At 45.8% G+C, this 17,764-nt stretch overlaps 1 long non-coding RNA gene across 2 annotated transcripts in view; it reads left to right on the top strand.

Annotated features, from left to right (window-relative positions):
- Nucleotides 1–17,764, top strand: part of LOC139187333 (uncharacterized) — a 49,803-nt gene that overhangs the window by 10,984 nt on the left and 21,055 nt on the right. The window contains exon 1 of one of the 2 annotated variants that reach the window (XR_011570884.1): nt 8,878–14,321. The exons of the other annotated variant lie outside the window; for it this stretch is intronic. This is a non-coding gene — a long non-coding RNA (uncharacterized lncRNA). Of the gene's footprint in view, nt 1–8,877; nt 14,322–17,764 lie in introns of those variants that run through there. 2 annotated transcript variants of the gene reach the window in all.

Raw genomic sequence — 17,764 nt, 5'->3', positions numbered from 1 at the left:
GGAACAACAAGCTACAAAAAGGCCACAAACCAGCTGCCAGCTGGGAGGTGCCAGGAGCTAAAGCAGGAACTACACCATGATCCCTGCACACAACACCACCAAGGGGGTGGGCAGACCACCTAAAAGTCACTCCTTTGGCCCACCCCTGAGCCTGCCCCTACCCTCACCCCATTTAAGGAACAGGCCTTCACTCCTTGGAGAGCGAGCAAGAGCAGCTGTTACTTATTTTTGATCCATTGTGCTGTCGCACAGGTCCCAACCAAGCCTTGCTTGAATTCCTCATCTGGCCTCTCATCAGCTCTACTGATTAAAGAGTCCAAGGACCTGATTTGCTAACAAATTCACAAGCAAATGTAGACCTGTAAGAGTGTCAACCGGGCCATTAAGGAAAAGTAGATGCTGCTCTGAAGGGAGGGTAGGGTGGGGTTTGACCTGGTCATGGTGGTCAGCGGGGTCTTAACAAAAAGAAGGAGGCTGGGCTCAGACCTCAGGTGAGTAACAGTTAACTAGCCACAGAGGGGAGGGAGCAGCATGAGCGGAAATCCCATGGCTAGAGGAAACACACAAGAAGGAGAGACTTCAACAAGGCCAATGGAGGTGGTGGCTGAGGGATTATGAGAGGGAAGGGGATCATATGTAAGACCAGATGAGGGAGGCAGGCAGAGGCCATGCTGTGTCAGGGAGTTTGGGCTTTGTGCCCAGTGAATGGGCATTAAGGGTTTTCAGCAGGCAGGTGACCTGGTGGGAAATGGAGACACCCACTCTGGCTGCGGCATGGGGAAACGCCCAGAGGATAGCTTCAGTGCAGAACAGTGAGGGAGCTCTGACAGCAGTTCAGGTGAGAACATGACACCAGCAGAGGATGGATAGAAATGCGTAGGTCTGAGATACAGCCTTGGAGATGGGTTGTATTTGATGTGTGGGATGGAGAGACATGGATTGATGGTGACTTCTACTCTTCTGGTTGTGCAAATGGATAGATGGTGGTGCCATTTGCTGGGAGGAGGATCTCTGCAAGAGGACTGGATTTGAAGAAGAAAATCCTAAATTCAGGAAAAAGTTCTTTGTAAACCTCTATGGTTGAGGGATGTCAGCTGTTACCATTTACTTATTAAAAAAATATTTAATGTTCTTGCTGTATGCTGGGCCCTGTGCCAGGTGCTGGAGATTAAAGGGAAGGAAATTAGCATTTGGTGCACAGCTCTACCAGGCGGTGGGGTGGAGAGATTAAGATGGCCATCAGGTTAGACAGATTTGGCTTCAAGACCTGGCTGTAAGCTTTGTCAGTTGTATGATCTTGGGAAAATCACTTAAATTCTTTGGTGACTCAGAAACCTCTGTAAAATGGGATTTATGTCCCTATCTCCTAGAAAGTTGTATGGATGTGATGACAACACATGTAATGCTTTTAGCACAGTGCTTGACATACAGTAAGTGCTTAATGAAAAGATGCTATTATTGGTTCTCTGTGTAAGGCACTGTCATCATGTCATTCTGTCTAATCCTTCCTACAGCATCATGAGGAGGGAATTATCAGTATAAGGAAGTAGGTTTCATCTTTCCACTCAGGAAAGCTGGCTTCCTCTCTTGTTTCAGGGTGTAAATCCTGATTAGTCCAAACTAATCCTGTAAGTCCATTTCCCTATCCAATCATTGATTTAGGCAGTCATAGGGTCCATTTCTGGAGAAGGCAATGGCACCCCACTCCAGTACTCTTGCCTGGAAAATCCCATGGACAGAGGAGCCTGGTAGGCTGCAGTCCATGGGGTTGCAAAGAGTCGGACATGACTGAGTGACTTCACTTTCACTTTTCACTTTCACTCATTGGAAAAGGAAATGGCAAACCACTCCAGTGTTCTTGCCTGGAGAATCCCAGGGATGGGGGAGCCTGGTGGGCTGCCATCCTTGGGGTCGCACAGAGTCGGACACGACTGAAGCGACTTAGCAGCAGCAGCAGCAGCAGCAGGGTCCATTTCGACCCAGGTGTGAACTCCCTTCAAGTTGCCCTGGAATGCTCTGGTTTTAGTATTATTAGTGCTGATTCCCAGGAAACACATCAGTCCTGGGCAGACTGGGTTGGTTGGTCACCCTGCTTGGCCACTGAGACCTGAGGAAGAAACTTCTACAGGTGTTGGGGGGGGGGAGTGGGGGAGGGGTGCGAAGAGAGGGAGGGAGAGAGAGAGGTGGGGCATCTGGAAACCTTCTATTTGCTAAGAATAAATGTTAAAGGCATATATGGGAGGACACGCCCTTCTTTGCTGGGTGTCTTTGTTTCTATGTGCTATGCTTGGGGTTGCTGTGGCCATCCTGTGACCACTAGAGGAGATAAGCAACAACTGAAGATGGCAGGGAGAAGACATGGAAAACACCTGGGTCCTTGAGGACGCTGCTGGGCTGGAAATGCTTAGCTCAGGAGTTGTTGCTATGAGAGTGATAAACTACAATGTCCACTGATATCTGTTCAGTTCAGTTCAGTTCAGTTGCTCAGTCGTGTCTGACTCTTTGTGACCCCATGAATTGCAGCACGCCAGGCCTCCCTGTCCATCACCAACTCCCAGAGTTTACCCAAACTCATGTCCATCGAGTCAGTGATGCCATCCAGCCATCTCATCCTCTGTCATCCCCTTCTCCTCCTGCCCCCAATCCCTCCCAGCATCAGGGTCTTTTCCAATGAGTCAACTCTTTGCATGAGGTGGCCAAAGTATTGGAGTTTCAGCCTCAGCATCAGTCCTTCCAATGAACATCCAGGACTGATCTCCTTTAGGATGGACTGGTTGGATCTCCTTGCAGTCCAAGGGACTCTCAGGAGTCTTCTCCAACACCACAGTTCAAAAGCATCAATTCTTCCTCACTCAGCTTTCTTCACAGTCCAACTCTCACATCCATACATGACCACAGGAAAAACCATAGCCTTGACTAGACAGACCTTTGTTGGCAAAGTAATGTCTCTGCTTTTGAATATGCTATCTAGGTTGGTCATAACTTTCCTTCCAAGGAGGAAGCGTCTTTTAATTTCATGGCTGCAATCACCATCTGCAGTGATTTTGGAGCCCCCAAAAATAAAGTCTGCTACTGTTTCCACTGTTTCCCCATCCATTTCCCATGAAGTGATGGGACCAGATGCCATGATCTTCATTTTCTGAATGTTGAGCTTTAAGCCAACTTTTTCACTCTCCTCTTTCACTTTCATCAAGAGGCTTTTTAGTTCCTCTTCACTTTCTGCCATAAGGGTGGTGTCCTCTGCATATCTGAGGTTATTGATATTTCTCCTGGCAATCTTGATTCCAGCTTGTGCTTCTTTCAGCCCAGCATTTCTCATGATGTACTCTGCATAGAAGTTAAATAAGCAGGGTGACAATACTTGCAGCCAACATCATCCTGGTGCAAAATACTACCCAGATGGAAAGAGGCAGACCTGAGAATAAGCCGGTCTCTATCCTGGTGATTTCTTATCTTAATACTAAATACTAGGACAGAGATAAGACATAATCTGGGAACAATTCCATTTGCCTAGGACAATGTTTCTGAAGGTATGTGACTTCCATGAGATGCTCTCTGCACAAGAATTCCATGGTCAAATCAGCTTGGAAGACTGGCATGCTGCATTCTTACCAATACATAAGTGTAAAGTGTGAGTCGCTCAGTCGTGTCTGACTCTGTGACCCCATGGACTGTACAGCCTGCCAGGCTCCTCTGTCCATGGAATTCTTCAGGCAAGAATACTCCTACCTACTAATCTTGGGTTAACTCAGAGTTTCTCAAAATCATTTCAATGTGAAATTTTTAGTTTCTTTTTGTTTTTGTGAAACTCTATTGATATCTCCCAGATTTCCACAGAACAGTTTGTCTTTTACCTCACCATTTCCCAAAGAGGCTGTCCAGAGCACCTGACCTCCTCTGGACAGGTCCACACGGGCCTTGGTCTGCCTGTTGTCTGATGTGATTGCCCACGGTGCCCCCTTTCTTCACTGTGTCCCAGTTTGGGATGATCAACTGTATGATCACTCAGCTCTGGATGAGTAGGAGGGCTTCCCAGGGAGAGGAGGAAGTGAGGGGCCCTTTAGGTTGGGGGAGGGATCACTGCTTTTCCCTGGGGAGCAAGATGGTGTGGCCAGACTGTGTTGGCTGGGGCGATGGCATAGCCTGGCAGGAAGAATGAGGGGGTATGAAGCTGAGCTCCAGCACATGATATACATGTGATGTAGAAAGATCAGATCAGATCAGTTGCTCAGTCGTGTCCGACTCTTTGAGACCCCATGAATCACAGGTGGGCAAAAAAACTAAAAAGCAAAAACAAAAAAAATGAGACTTCCCTGGCAGTCCAGTGGTTGAGACTCTGCACTTCCAATGCAGGCGGCAGGGAACAGATGCCATGTGACAGGGTCAAAAAACCAAACCAACAAAGAAAAACCCCAGAAAGGGAGGTGGTGGTGGGGGTGCAGGGTGATTTGCTTGGTTGGAAGAAAAGAATTGCACTTTAATGTATGGTATTGTACATTCTGGCATGGACCATTCCAGGTTTCAGTGTATGGTCAGGTCTATTCTTCATGGTGTATCTTTATAATAAATAAGATAGTTCTGGCAAGAAAAGAAAGAAGTAAAGGGATGGCAGAGGCTTGCAGGCTGCAGCAACACAGGGGAGGTCTGGGCACAGAGGCCCCACAGAAGCTCCCACGGGGCTCCCTGGCCAGTATTTCCTCCAGGAAGTAGGGTTGCCAAATGAGTCACTTGGGCCAAGGAACCAGATGTGTAACCAATCTGGAAAGGCAGAGGCCTAAAAAAAGGGACTGAGTTTGTTCAGCCTGCCCCTCTAGCCCTGAGTTTTCCTTCTATTTGTCACCCGCCTACCTCACTGGAACAGAAACTCTCTGGGGTCCGGTACTGTATGTGTGCTGCTCACAGGTGATTCCGTAGCACCCGAGACTGTTCCTCATCCACGGTAAAGGCTCAGAGTGCCTAGTCGCTCAGTCTTGTCCAACTCGTTGTGACCCCATGATCTGTAGCCTGCCAGGCTCCTTTGTCCATGCGGATTCTCCAGGCAAGAATACTGGAGTGGGTTGCTGTGCCCTCCTCCAGGGGATCTTCCCAACCTAGGATGAAAGCCAGGTCTCCCTCATTGCAGGTGGATTCTTTACTGACTATCAGGGAAGCCCAAGAATACTGGAGTGGGTAGCCTATTCCTTCTCCGGGGATCTTCCAGAACCAGGAATCAAACCAGGGTCTTCACTTTGCAGGCGAATTCTTTACCAGCTGAGCTACCAGGGAAGCCCAAAGTCTCAATAAATACGTGTTAAATAAATAAATCTGAGAGGGAGAAAAGCGTCTTCCTAAACCCCTTGTATGGAGAACCAGAAGGCTGGGGGTGGGGTGGGGGGCAGGGAGCAGGGGGCCTTGTCATCATGTTTCCCGCTACAGCATCCTCACTCCTGGTGGCACAGGTCACAGACGGGCTAATGATGTCAGCAAATCCCACTGATCTTCTGAGGTTCAAGGCCCTCAGCCTCCAGGAAACCTTCCCCTTCTGAGCCACTTCCCCTTCAGTAAGCCTCCTCTCCTCTGAGCTTTATAAAGATCTGGCTCTTGACTGCATGCTGTTCAGTGTGGTATTTCATCACTGCCTCCCACTTAACTGTAAACACTTTAAGAACAGAGGCTACATCTCTTGTTTCCAAGACTCCCCCACAGAACCAGGAGCTGAACTGAAAAACAACCACCCTCTGCATTCCTTGGTTGATAGGTTTATCTTTAACACTGGTTCCAGCACCACCTTGACTCGGAGCTCTCTTCTGGCAGTTAGTTCCTGCTGCTCTGTGTATTCTGTCTCAGTTAGGACTGCTTTCTGCTCTACCAAGAACACCCGACAAGCTGTGTCTTAAGCAATCAGATTACTTAATTGTCTCTCATATGGAGAGGTATGGAGGCAGGCAGTCCAAAGCTGGGGCCAGCGCTTCTAAGATGCCATCAAAAGCTCAGACTCATGGCAACTTTTCACTCCATCCACCGTAATGGGCTGGCTGGTTGCCTCATGGTGCAAGGTGGCTGACAAAGTCTCAGGCTTCACCATTGTATTCTCAGCAAGAAGATGGGTGGTAGAAATGAAGCCAGCTCATGTGTCCTTTTGACCAGAAAAGCAAAAACTTTCCCAGAAGCCTCTAGTAGACTTTTGCTTTACCATATTAGCCATGCTAAATATAAAGGAGCCTGAGAAAACAATTGAGGTTTTCCAGCCTCTATACTTAACGAGACAAAGGAAAAGTGGTTTGAGAATGAGTGTTACATTAACCATAAACAGTGATTGCTATTCACTCTATAGAAAAAAGAGAGGAAAAAAATCATCAAACTTGTCATTCTCACAGACTGGCCATTCTGAACTCTCCCCACACCAAGCAGAATGCTGTTTAGATTTATTTGTTCCCAGAGAGACACTCTGTTCTTGATTATAAATAAACATAAAAGGCACAGTCCACACCCTTCAGGGTCACAGAGGCAGATGGGGAGGATGTGAAGGGCTGGCAGAGATAAAGCAATCATCTCTGTGATGTGTGTTCCATGATTTGGGATGAGGAGAATCTACCCTCTGCTCAGGGGTTGTCAGGGAAGGCTGCCCAGAAGTCGTGACCTATGAGGGTGAAATGGCAGGTAAATATATGAGAACGGGACTAGCGAGAATATTCCTGATAGAAGAAAGTGCGTGGACAGAGCCACACAGTGCTGGGAGGAAAGCATGCATAGCACATGTGAAGAGCATCGGGCAGTCTGTTTTGCTGGAGTGTAAGGTGCCTGCAGGAGAGAGCTGACGTTGGTGGGGCCAGGTCATGAAAGGCATGACGTCCAGCTTGCTGCCTGGGTATATGGTGCTATTTTCTTTTATTTTTTAAAAATATTTATTTATATTTACATTTATTTATTTGGCTGCACCAGATCTTAGTTGCGGCATATGGGATCTTTAGTGGTGACACTGGAACTCTTAGTTAGGGCCTGAGGGATCTTAGTTCGCTGAGCAGGGATTGAACCCAAGCCCCTTGTGTTGGGAGCTTGGAGTCTTAGCAACTGGACCACCAGGGAAGTCACGAAGGTGCCATTTTCTGAGGTAGGAATCACTGAACTTAGTTTGGTAGTGTTGACTCTGGGGGTCTCAAGCTGTTCTCTACATGACTTCTCAGGATAGTCTCACCCACTGCCTTGACTTCGCTTCCCATCTTCTGTCTCCTAAATCTATATGCCCTGTTCAGATCGCTCTTTATATTCCCAGCCTGCATATCCAGTGCAGCTTTTGCTACATGACAACCATGTCCCAAATTTAGTAGCTTAAAACTAGAACTGCTTATTTAGTTCCTGAATCTGTAGGTTGGCAATTTACTTGAGCTCAGAAGTTAATGTCTCTGTGAAAGACTTAAAGGATACAGAGGTGATGGCTCCCATTATAGCCCCCATTGAATCTGCCTGTATTAAGTATCTGTGAAACCATTTGGATCATGCTAGATCATGTTAGGTCTGTCCATATGCTCTTTTCAATCCCCATTAGTAAGGAGAACCAAGAGCATTTCTGGTGTATGTGGGGAAAGCAGCCATATTCATGGTCATGCCTTGAGATGATGGTAACTCTCCTGCTCTCTATCACAGTGTAGTCTACAAAGACTTCATCATCCTGACCTTCTGCAGAACATCACTTTGGTCTACTGTGTTGATGACATCACGTTACTTGGACCTGGTAAACAGAAATATGGTGTTACTCTGAATATCCTAATAAGGCACATACGTGGGACTTCCCTGGTGGTCCTCGGGCTGAGACTCCGTGCTCCCTATTCAGGAGGCCTGGATTCGACCCCTGGGAAACTAGAAACCAGATCGCACATGGGGCAGCTAAGAGTCCGCATGCTGCAAATCAGTCTAGGTCTGAGGCATGCTGGCACATTCCTTCTGAGGTAAAGAACAGGTTATTGTACCTTATACTCCTCCTTGCTAAGCAAGGTACACATGTTTGATGGGTCCTTTGGATTTGGGAAGTATATGCTACACTAAGAATACTATGCCAATTTATTTAGCAGTCAGGGGTCTAACAATTGCAAGTGAGGCCCAGAGGAAGAGGGGCCTCTGCCTTAGCACCAGACTGCAGGACAAGTTGCTCTGCCACTTGGCTGTAGGGTTAGAGATGTCCCATGAGACAGGGATATTGGGCAGAGTCTCTGGCAAACCCCGATAGGAGGTGCATGGTACAGTCCTCTAGGCCATGCCTTTTGCATGAAGGAACTATTCCTTCAAAAAGCAACTCCTGGGCTTCAGTAGACACTGACCAGTGGACAGGCACCATGTGATTGTGAGACAGGCGCCGCCTATCATGAGCCTGGTATCGTTAGGTCCATCAAGTCATAACAAGGTCAGGCAGGCACCGTAGTGAACCGTGTGGACCCATGGTGGAAATGGTACGTTCAGGCCTGAGGAAGTTCAGCGGGCACAAATGGGTCACACAAGCAGGTGGCTCAGAGGTGGCCCATGTCACGGATTCTGTTGTACTGATGCCTCTCCTGCAGCTCACACTTCCGGTCTTGTGAGGACTTCCCAGTGATGGATGATGGAGAAAGAACATCTCTTGGCCTGCTTCACGAATGGATCAGCTCACTGGTAGGATGGTGTGAGCTGCAAGTGGACTGCAGCCACACTAAAGCCCTAGGCAGTGGTGGCCTTAAAATGCAGTATAGAAGCAAAGTCCTCCTGGTGGGCAGAGCTCTGAGCAGGAATTTCAGTTGTGAGCATTTGATGGAGTGAGAAGTGGCCAAAGATGGAGATATATGCTTCTGAGCAGCAGTGAATCACTGGCTGGCTGGTCAAGGGCCTGAAAGAAGCACTACAGGAAGATGAGGGAAGAGGCATGCGGAGGGGCTGACGGGGTGGGCACCAGTGTGAAGACGTTTACGTCTCACATCCGTGTTCACCAGGAAGCATATTCCTTACAGGATGCACTTGGTGGCCCGGTGGACAGGATGACCTCCCTTCGCGGATGGTGGTCAGCCTCTGCCTTTAGCTGCCCCAGTGCTAGAGCAATGGACCCCTGAGTGGAGCAGTCACTATGGCAGGGATGGGGGCTCTGCACTGGCCCAGTAGCATGGGGCTGCCACTCACTGAGGCTGTTCTACCTGCTGCCTCTGCCAATTATCTAACTTGCCACCCACAGAGTCCCCAGTGCGGCTCCATCCCTCAAGAAGCTTAAGCAAGCTGATTGCATCAGATCCTTTCTAATCTGGAGGGGGAGTGATTCTTCCTCATGGAGACTTAAACTAGTTGTGGGTATGGGTTTGCCTTCCCAGCCTACAGAGTCTCTGCCAGCGCCAACACAGGGCTGCCTGATTTCCTGACAAAGCATTCTGTCTCACCGCCTCACCCTAACCGCCTCACCTAATGTCTCACCCCATTTTATGATGGAGAAGGTGTGTCAAGGGGCACATTCCCATGGGATCCACGGGGTCTCCTAAGGAATGTTTCATCCTGAAAGTACCTGGTTTGGAAGTCTTAATGAGGATACTAGCCTAGGGGTGACTCCATGTGGGGTCGAGTGCTGGCCTGGAGGTTGTACGATGTGGATTGAACCAATGGCTATTATGTGGTGCTCTCTTCATCAAGAAACCAAGGGTAGAAGAAGTGGCCCCTCTTACCATCATTTCCAGCGGCTCACTCGCAATCATTTTGCATTGTGTTCCTACAACTCTCCGATCTGCTAGAAAGAAGACCCTGTTCCCAGGGAGGGGTGAGCTCGTCACAAGGGCACAGGAGGGTTCCATGGAGCCTGAAGCTCTCACTGCCACCTGATCACTTTTGGATCTCTATACCAGTGGTGCAGAAGGCAAAATGGGTTTGTGATGGCAGCAGGGTGTAATCAACCCTGATTGCCATGAAGAGAAAGGGTTGCTGGTGCTTAGTGGGGCAGAAAGGAAGGCGTTTGGAGCTCAAATTCCCTAGGACACATGACTTGAGCACTCAGTAGTAACACTGCCTGGGCAACTGACGCATCCTGGGCCTGACAAAGGCAAGGCCGCCAAGGGCTCAGATCCCTCAGGGACAAAGGTCTGGGTCATCTGCCTGGCAAGCAGCCTGACGGTGAGGGAAATTTAGTACAGGCTGCACCAGGGAGAAATGGTAAGTATCAGAAATGCAAATTCACACCACAGCAAGAGACCATTTTTTCACCCATCAGATGAGAATAAAGCCCACAGTTGGACAACAATTTCTCTTGATGAGGCTGTGAGGAAAAGACACACTCGCACATTATTAGGGGCAGCAGAAAATGCTGCGACCCCTCTGGAGGGGACATGGCAACACCCAGCAGAAAGACACGTGCATTTACCCATTTCTAGGAATCCATCCCAAATACACACGGGCAGAGACCTGAATTGACATTGGCACAAGATTACTCACTGCCACACTATTTGTTTTTGCAAAGGACCCAGAGGAGCATCATCAAGAGGGCTGTGCTTTGCGGCAGCTGTTGGGAAGGGCTGGAATCCAGACAAAATGCTGGGTGATTTATTTGTTTCTAACAAATGTGTACTGAGGGCCTGCTCTGCACTCGGTAGCTTACATATGTCACTCCATTTAAACCCAATGATCTTTCATACTTTCTGGAAACAAATTTATAGCTGCAGTCTCTAACACAGAAATTCTAAGAATATGTCATGAAAACATAAGCAAAAATGGCAACCATTTTTTTATGCATAAAGATGTCTACTGTGGTATTATTTTTCAGAGTTGCTTTTTACATTTTATCAAAGTTATGTCGGCACATGGTTTAAAAGCAAAATAAAAAGCCTAACTGTACAAAAGAGCTTATAACAGTATCAGAGTCCCCAGCTCTTCATCTTCCTGTCGCAGCCTGACCTCTGGAGGCAGCCCCTTTGAATCATTTCTGGTTTTCTATCTTTTGAGAGCTTCCTTCATATCTTTAAATAATGTGTGTGTTTGTGTGACTCTGCTTTTAGCAAGTTTAGATCATATGTATTGGCTTTCTGCTATAGATTACATTAGGGCTTGTTCAAGAGCAAACACTATTTTTTATTCTCTTTAGAGCCCCAGGACCTGGCCTTAGGACTGGCAGGGAACGAGTATTAAATAAATATTTGTTAAATAAAGGAATAACCTGGGTAGTCAAGGGTTGGGACTGGGGCTGAGGGGAAGGCATTAGAAACAGAGAGAAAAACATGGGCAAAAGGACAGAGGCCCCTTCTTCCTGACTAATAGGACCTGGTTCCTGTTTAGGGTGGCTGTGTTCCAGCTAAGACTGCTCACCTCCCATACGCCCTTGCAGAAAGTAGAGACCACACTGAGTACAGCTTCCGGGAAAGGTTTCTGAAGGAAATCTGAGGTAGTTGGTGTATCGTAGGCTCCTTCTTGCTCTTCCTCAATTTTATTTCCTGGAACAAGGATGTGATTTCTGGAGGCTTGGCAGGCTTGGTCTTTCAATCACATTCTAAAGATGGAGGGCCAAAGCAGTAGAAGGAGCTGAATTTTGGGGGACACCATTCAGTTTGACAGCAGCCTGGACTACCTGTCTCTGGACTTTCTGTTATCTGAGACAAATAGTGCTTCTATTTGTTTAAGGTCATATAGTTGGTTTTTCTGTTTCCTGATGCTTCATGTACTCTGAAGAGAGAGAGAGAGAGAATGGCCAAAAGTTGATGGTTGTTGATGATATCAAGGGGATTCTGAAAATTTTAGGTAATAAAAAGTTTAAAAGAATGATGGAAATAAAAAATACATATAAATCATCCTTGTGATTGTGATTTCCAAAAAGTTTGGCAAGACATCTGGGCTTCAGAGGTTGTTGCTATGTCTTATAAGCATGCTGTAACCTCTAAAAAGTCTGTGATTTTTTTTTTTTTTTTTTGGTTTCACCACATGGCTTGCATGGGATCTTAGTTCCCTGACCAGGGACTGAATCCTGGGCCCACAGCTGCGAAGGCGCAGAGTCCTAACCACTGGACCGCCAGGGAATTTAAAAAGTCTATGATTTTGATTGGTTGTCTTAATGCTTTATTGGAGAAGGAAATGGCAATCCACTCCAGTACTTTTGTCTGGAAAATCCCATGGACAGAGGAGCATGGTAGGCTACAGTCCATGGGGTCTCAAAGAATCTGAGTGAAGTTAGAAATTTTTTTTTTTTGGACACAACTGAGTGACTTCACTTAATGTTTTATACTGGTGATGACATTTAAATTGTCATCTCTGTTTTGGAGGGTCCAACAATTACCTGTGAATTCTTTTTCATCAGAAGGGGTTCATGGGCATGCCCTCTTCCTCAATATTATACATGAGGTAAAATAAAACCACTCTGCAGAACTTCTTAATTAAACAAAGAGTCTGAGAGTTTTATCTCATTTGAATTAATAAACTCTGAGAAGCTAAGAGCAGGGCTTGGTGACCCCATGCAGAGCTCAAATGAGTCAACCAAAGGGAAGCAAAATTAATCATCACATATTGGACTCTTGTGCTCCACCTCACACCCTGTTAGTCCAATTTTGACTCCAGCCAAATTGCTGCTGCAACCAGATCTGTATAGGCATCACCCAGCCTGCTGGGCCTCAGCTGCATTTTATTTCTCTCCCTTTCTGCTCAGGGTTTCTTTGAAGCCGCAGTGGAAAATGCCTTTGGGAACTCACAGGCCCTCATGCATATGATCCCTGAATGTGGGTGGAATTAACACTCCAAGAGGCAGTGCTTACCTAGTTAGGGGTGAGAAGTGGCAGATAAATGCTTCCCAGTTCTGAGATGGTCTTAAAAGTTCCAGTGGGATCAAACCAACTCATCAGCTCAGCTTTGTACTGGTTTCCCCTCCTCTGGGGCTAGCTCTCTGTTTCCTATAGTGACCAACTTGTCCCAGTGTGCTCTGGACTTTCTTGATTTTAGCAATGAAAATTTCCCATCTCCGGGAACACCTCAAACAGGGGATTTGAGCAAACAGGCATGGCTGGTTACTCCACTAGTTCCTCACTCCTGTATCCTGGGATCACCTCCCAAATAAATCCTCTCCATGCAAGTCCTTGTCTCAGGCTCTGTTTTCAGAGGGAACCCAGGCAATGACAACCCATTTGGGTCTCCTTGGGGTACCTGCCTGTCTCTGAGATTGCTTTCCTTCCTTCTTTCTTTTTTTTTTTTTGGAATAAGTATCAAATCCCTTTATTTTCTTCCAAGCAGCTTAATTTTAGCAGTGACTATTCCATGCCACAATTCTCCAAGCTCCCCTATCCCTACCCAAACAGGTCTTCTCCTAGCACCAAGGTTTTGGGAGGGCCCCTCATCCCCAAGTCCTTCCCCTGATTCCCCAGCATGTACAAAAGCTGTGAGTCACCAGACTACACTTGTTGCCATGGAGACACACATCATCCCAGTCTACCCCTCCCTTCAGGTGTGGGGCTGCTGCTTCCACTCCACCCATGGAGGTTGGGGGATCAGGTGAGGAGGGGTGAGCCCCTTGCTGTGCTCCTCAACCCTCTGGGTCTGGGTCCTGCCAGGGAGTAGGGTGCTGCTTCCCGATTCTCTGGGACCTGTTCTAACTGGTTCAAAACAAGGACATCAAGCTGCAGCTGTCTGAGAACATCTATAGAGCATCGGGAAGTGAAAAAGTGCATTTTCTGTTTCCTGCCGTTGTGGATCATTGTCTTGTGGCTTTCACCAGATGTTCACAGGTATGATCCAGAGAATACGGGTGGACTCTTATCTGTCAGTCTGCGGCAGTCAGAGCAGACGGAAGCGCTCTGGTGCCTCTGTCTCTTGGAATGAATGTTTCTGGTTTCTAGGTTAGAATTTTATCTGTTTCGAAGCTGGAGTGATTTCTTTCTGTTCGAATTAAGGTATGGCTAAGTGAATTTTCCCTGGAGGCTCCAAGAGACAAAACTCTGGAGTAGAGAAGGTTGTTTTCTCCCAGAAACAAGGAACTACCGCCCCCTAGAGGATAAACATGTATACGCTGGTTCAGGGAAGTTCGGGACAGCAGTTTTTCTGAATTTGTGCACGGTTTCTTAGGGGTTGGACTATAAAGAAAGCTGAGCACCGAAGAATTGATGCTTGTGAACTGTGGTGTTGGAGAAGACTCTTGAGAGTCCCTTGGACTGCAAGGAGATCCAACCAGTCAATCATACAGGAAATCAGTCCTGAATATTCACTGGAAGGACTGATACTGAAGTTGAAACTCCAGTACTTTGGCCACCTGATGCGAAGAACTGACTCATTGGAAAAGACCCTGATGCTAGGAAAGATTGAAGGTGGGAGGAGAAGGGGATGACAGAGGATGAGATGGTTGGCTGGCCTCACCGATGCAATGCACTTGAGTTTCGGTAAGCTCCGGGAGCTGGTGATGGACAGGGAAGCCTGGCGTGCTGCAGTCCGTGGGGGTCCCAAAGACTCATACACAACTGAGCGACTGAACTAAACTCTCCTCCTTAGAAGGAAAAAATGCCATTGCTTAATCTTTAGGTTGTCCAGTAATTTAATAACTTCTTTTGTTGTTTCAGTGAAAGATTGGTTCCACTTGTAAAAGCCCAGCTGCCTTGTGTTTGAACTGGTATGAATTGAAGGATTGGGGGTGGGGAATCCAAGGGTTGGAACCCCAGTAGATAGCTCAGTTTGGTTGTTTCTGGAGGACTGGTCTTGTCGTTTCACAGATGACCCAAAAATAAGTTTAATATCAAAAGTATTTCTGAATAAATTAGGCCCCCTCTGTAGATTTGTAGAAAATAGTTCTGTAATATCTCTCAACCTCCACTGAGGTTATAATAGTTAATACAAATTAACTATTTGTATTGGTTTCAAGAGATCCCTGAGTGCATATTTAAGACTAAAATAAAGGGATTCAATGTCTGGGCTGGGGTTAAGGCCTCAAGCCACACCTCCATTAATTTAAATGTGCTAGCTTTTTATGAAAAGCCCTCCAGGATGAAAGAAAAATAAAACCTTCCAAACTGCAGAACACCATTTTTACAAAGAGGCTGTAAATTGCACTCTGTAATTTATGTTAATACATGTAAATAAATTAATTAGTCTTCAAAAGAATGAGTCTTTTAACAGTTTTTAAGTTAGAAAAATGACTTCCAATTGAAAAAAATGAAACTACTCAACTGAGTATTAAGACCTTTAGGTAAAAGGTAAATTTTATATTCTTAAAGAATTAAAACAGAGTATGTGTAAATAACCTTGGAAAATGAACTAGGTTATTATTACAACTTCAAACACTATTCCTGTTTTCAAACCTAAGCCTTTTCTTCAAAATGTTTTTGGATGGGAACCAGGAAAATCTAACTTTGGTTTAAAGGCTTCATGGTTCCTGCTGAGTTACAAAATAAATATGCAGATCAGGACCAGTGATATGCAAATTCACACCAGGCCAAAAATGGGTAGTCACAAAGGTTTTAAGAACTGCTTCAGTACTAAGATTTCTAATAAGGTAGGTTCTGAGAATTCCATTACTCGGTAAAATAAATATAAGGAGGCCCTTGATCCCCTCTGCCAAGCGGCCTGTCCACAGCCACAGCCCAGGTCCTCCCACAGCTGGGAATCATGGGATTTCCTTTTGCTGCTTTCACAGATGACACCACCACCCAGCTGATATTTTACTGAAAACAAAGAGATTCAGCATAGTCTTCATTTGAATTCTCCTGTTGGGAACCCCCAAGCTCCCTCATTTCCTTTCCAGAGTTTCCCATTTTCTAAAGTAATTTGTCCCTTGTTCAGTTATCTGGAGCACATTACCAGTAAATGACTATGTGTACATAAATCACTGACAATGTTCTTTAACTTCTTAGTTTTAGTCTCTTCAAGGGTGTTTTCCCCTTATTTATGTTGATGACTCATCTTTTTTCTCCCCCTCCAGTCAAGGGAAACAATCTACCAGCCTGCCTGAGAGTTTCAGATCCATGTTGAAAAACTTGTGTTGGATGCTCTGGGTGTTGAGAAAAGACAGAGTAAATGTACACACCACGCCCCCTGGTGGCTGCACATGTCTAGGGTTTAAACCCATAGTGGCAGGTTACTGTATTAAATGTTAATTAACTAGTTCCGTTGCCAGCAGAACCTGCAAGAGCTCCTAAGTGACTGGATAAGGGCTGGATCTCTTTCACTTTTCCTCATTCAACTGAACACCCTGGTGAGGCAGGAGGTAGGTGAACCCCAAGCTGAGCAACTGGAGTTTGTTCCCTGTGGACAGATACTCTAAGATAAAGATAATAGCAAGAGGATAATAGCAGAGACTGAGAGCTATATATTTTTCTAAATTTATGCATGGCTTCTCCTTAGAAAAAAAAATGCCCAGTAGTGGTGTGGATCAACTACTGCTTCTGTTCCAGCAACTCATACCCTCACCGTTAGGCAGTGTTCTCTGAACGTTAGTTTTGTTTGACCAAGAGTCTTGCCAGAATCTGAAATCTTGGACTTGTGATCCTCATGGATCCCTGAGAATCCTTGTGTTTTAAGAGAAAAAAATGTGTTCCGGGTATGAATGTGCGTTATATATGATCCTTCTCAGTTGGGGAATTCATCTTAGTCAAGTGTAACAGAAGCCCTCACGGCCAGAATGGGGCTGGATGGAACAGATTAGGCTTTGACATCAGCTGCTGCTTGTGATTTGGAGTTGAGGGAAAAAAGAAAAAAGCAGGAAGGAACAGCCATCTAATCCTGCCCGTGTTCATCCTTTATCAGATGGAGTTCTGCCTTATTGGTCCCCCAGGTACTTTGTAACAATGTGCCTTTATCAACTGTGAGTTTTACAGGCAAAGTTCTCAAACAAGCAGACATAAAACAGAAAAGTAAATAAATACCAGGAAATTAAATTCTAATACATGCGCCCTTAATATTTTCTGTCAAGGCAAACCCTTTGAGAAAATAAATTATACTGTGAATTCTGTTAAAAGATGACTATAGGTCTTCTCCTTGATCTTACCACAGTGGGAAATGAAAATGCAAATGTGGTATTTTAGTTCCTGCAAGACTTTGAATTTAATTTCTTAATCCCCATAACCCAAAATCTAAATTAAGTGGAAGTAAAATTTTCCTAAGGTCCTAATACATGGCAGGCATTATTCTCAATGCCTGGGATAGATCAGTGAAATAAGCATACACAGATCCCTGTCCTCTTGGAGCTTAAGTTTTAGAAATGAGAAAGAGGCAATAAACAAACACATGGACAAATGATACTGGATGATTGTAGGTAGTAACTTTTTGTTATGCAAAAAGAAAACTAAGAAGGACAAGAAGAACCAGGAGTATGGAGGGGGCAGGATGCAATATGAAATGGCATTGAAAATACATGTACAGTAATTTAAATTGTGACAAGTGCTAAGTGGAAGCATAAAGCAGAATAGGAGAAAGAGAGATGGAGTGTTTGTGACAGGGAGGCAAAAGATCAGATGAGATGAGATCACAATGTTATGGGATAGCAGATTGGATATGGCCTTTTCAGGGCACTGTAAGGACTTTGGCTGTTAGCCATCCGAGGATTTGAGCAGAGAAACAATATGTTTAGGCTTAAGTTCATAGTCATTCTGGTGGGTTAGAGTAGAAGGAGGAAGATCAGTTAGGAGGTTGTATCAGTCAGGGTCCTGCGAAAGAAAGAAACTGCTCAGGTGTTTTAAACAGAAAGGGATTTAATATAGGAAATTTGGAGCTTACAGAATTGTTGGAAGAGCTGAAGGACTAGAAGTCAGGTGTCCTCACTGGCATTGGTCTTTAAAGTCTCACCACTGTGATGAAACCCAATTGTGAGAAAGCTGATTCTGATGGCTGCAAT

Source organism: Bos indicus, chromosome 15 (assembly GCF_029378745.1).
Source record: "Bos indicus isolate NIAB-ARS_2022 breed Sahiwal x Tharparkar chromosome 15, NIAB-ARS_B.indTharparkar_mat_pri_1.0, whole genome shotgun sequence".
NCBI classification, from domain to species: Eukaryota; Metazoa; Chordata; class Mammalia; order Artiodactyla; family Bovidae; genus Bos; species Bos indicus.
The sequence above is the reverse complement of the archived record's forward strand: the minus strand, read 5'-3'. Positions and strand labels throughout refer to the sequence as shown.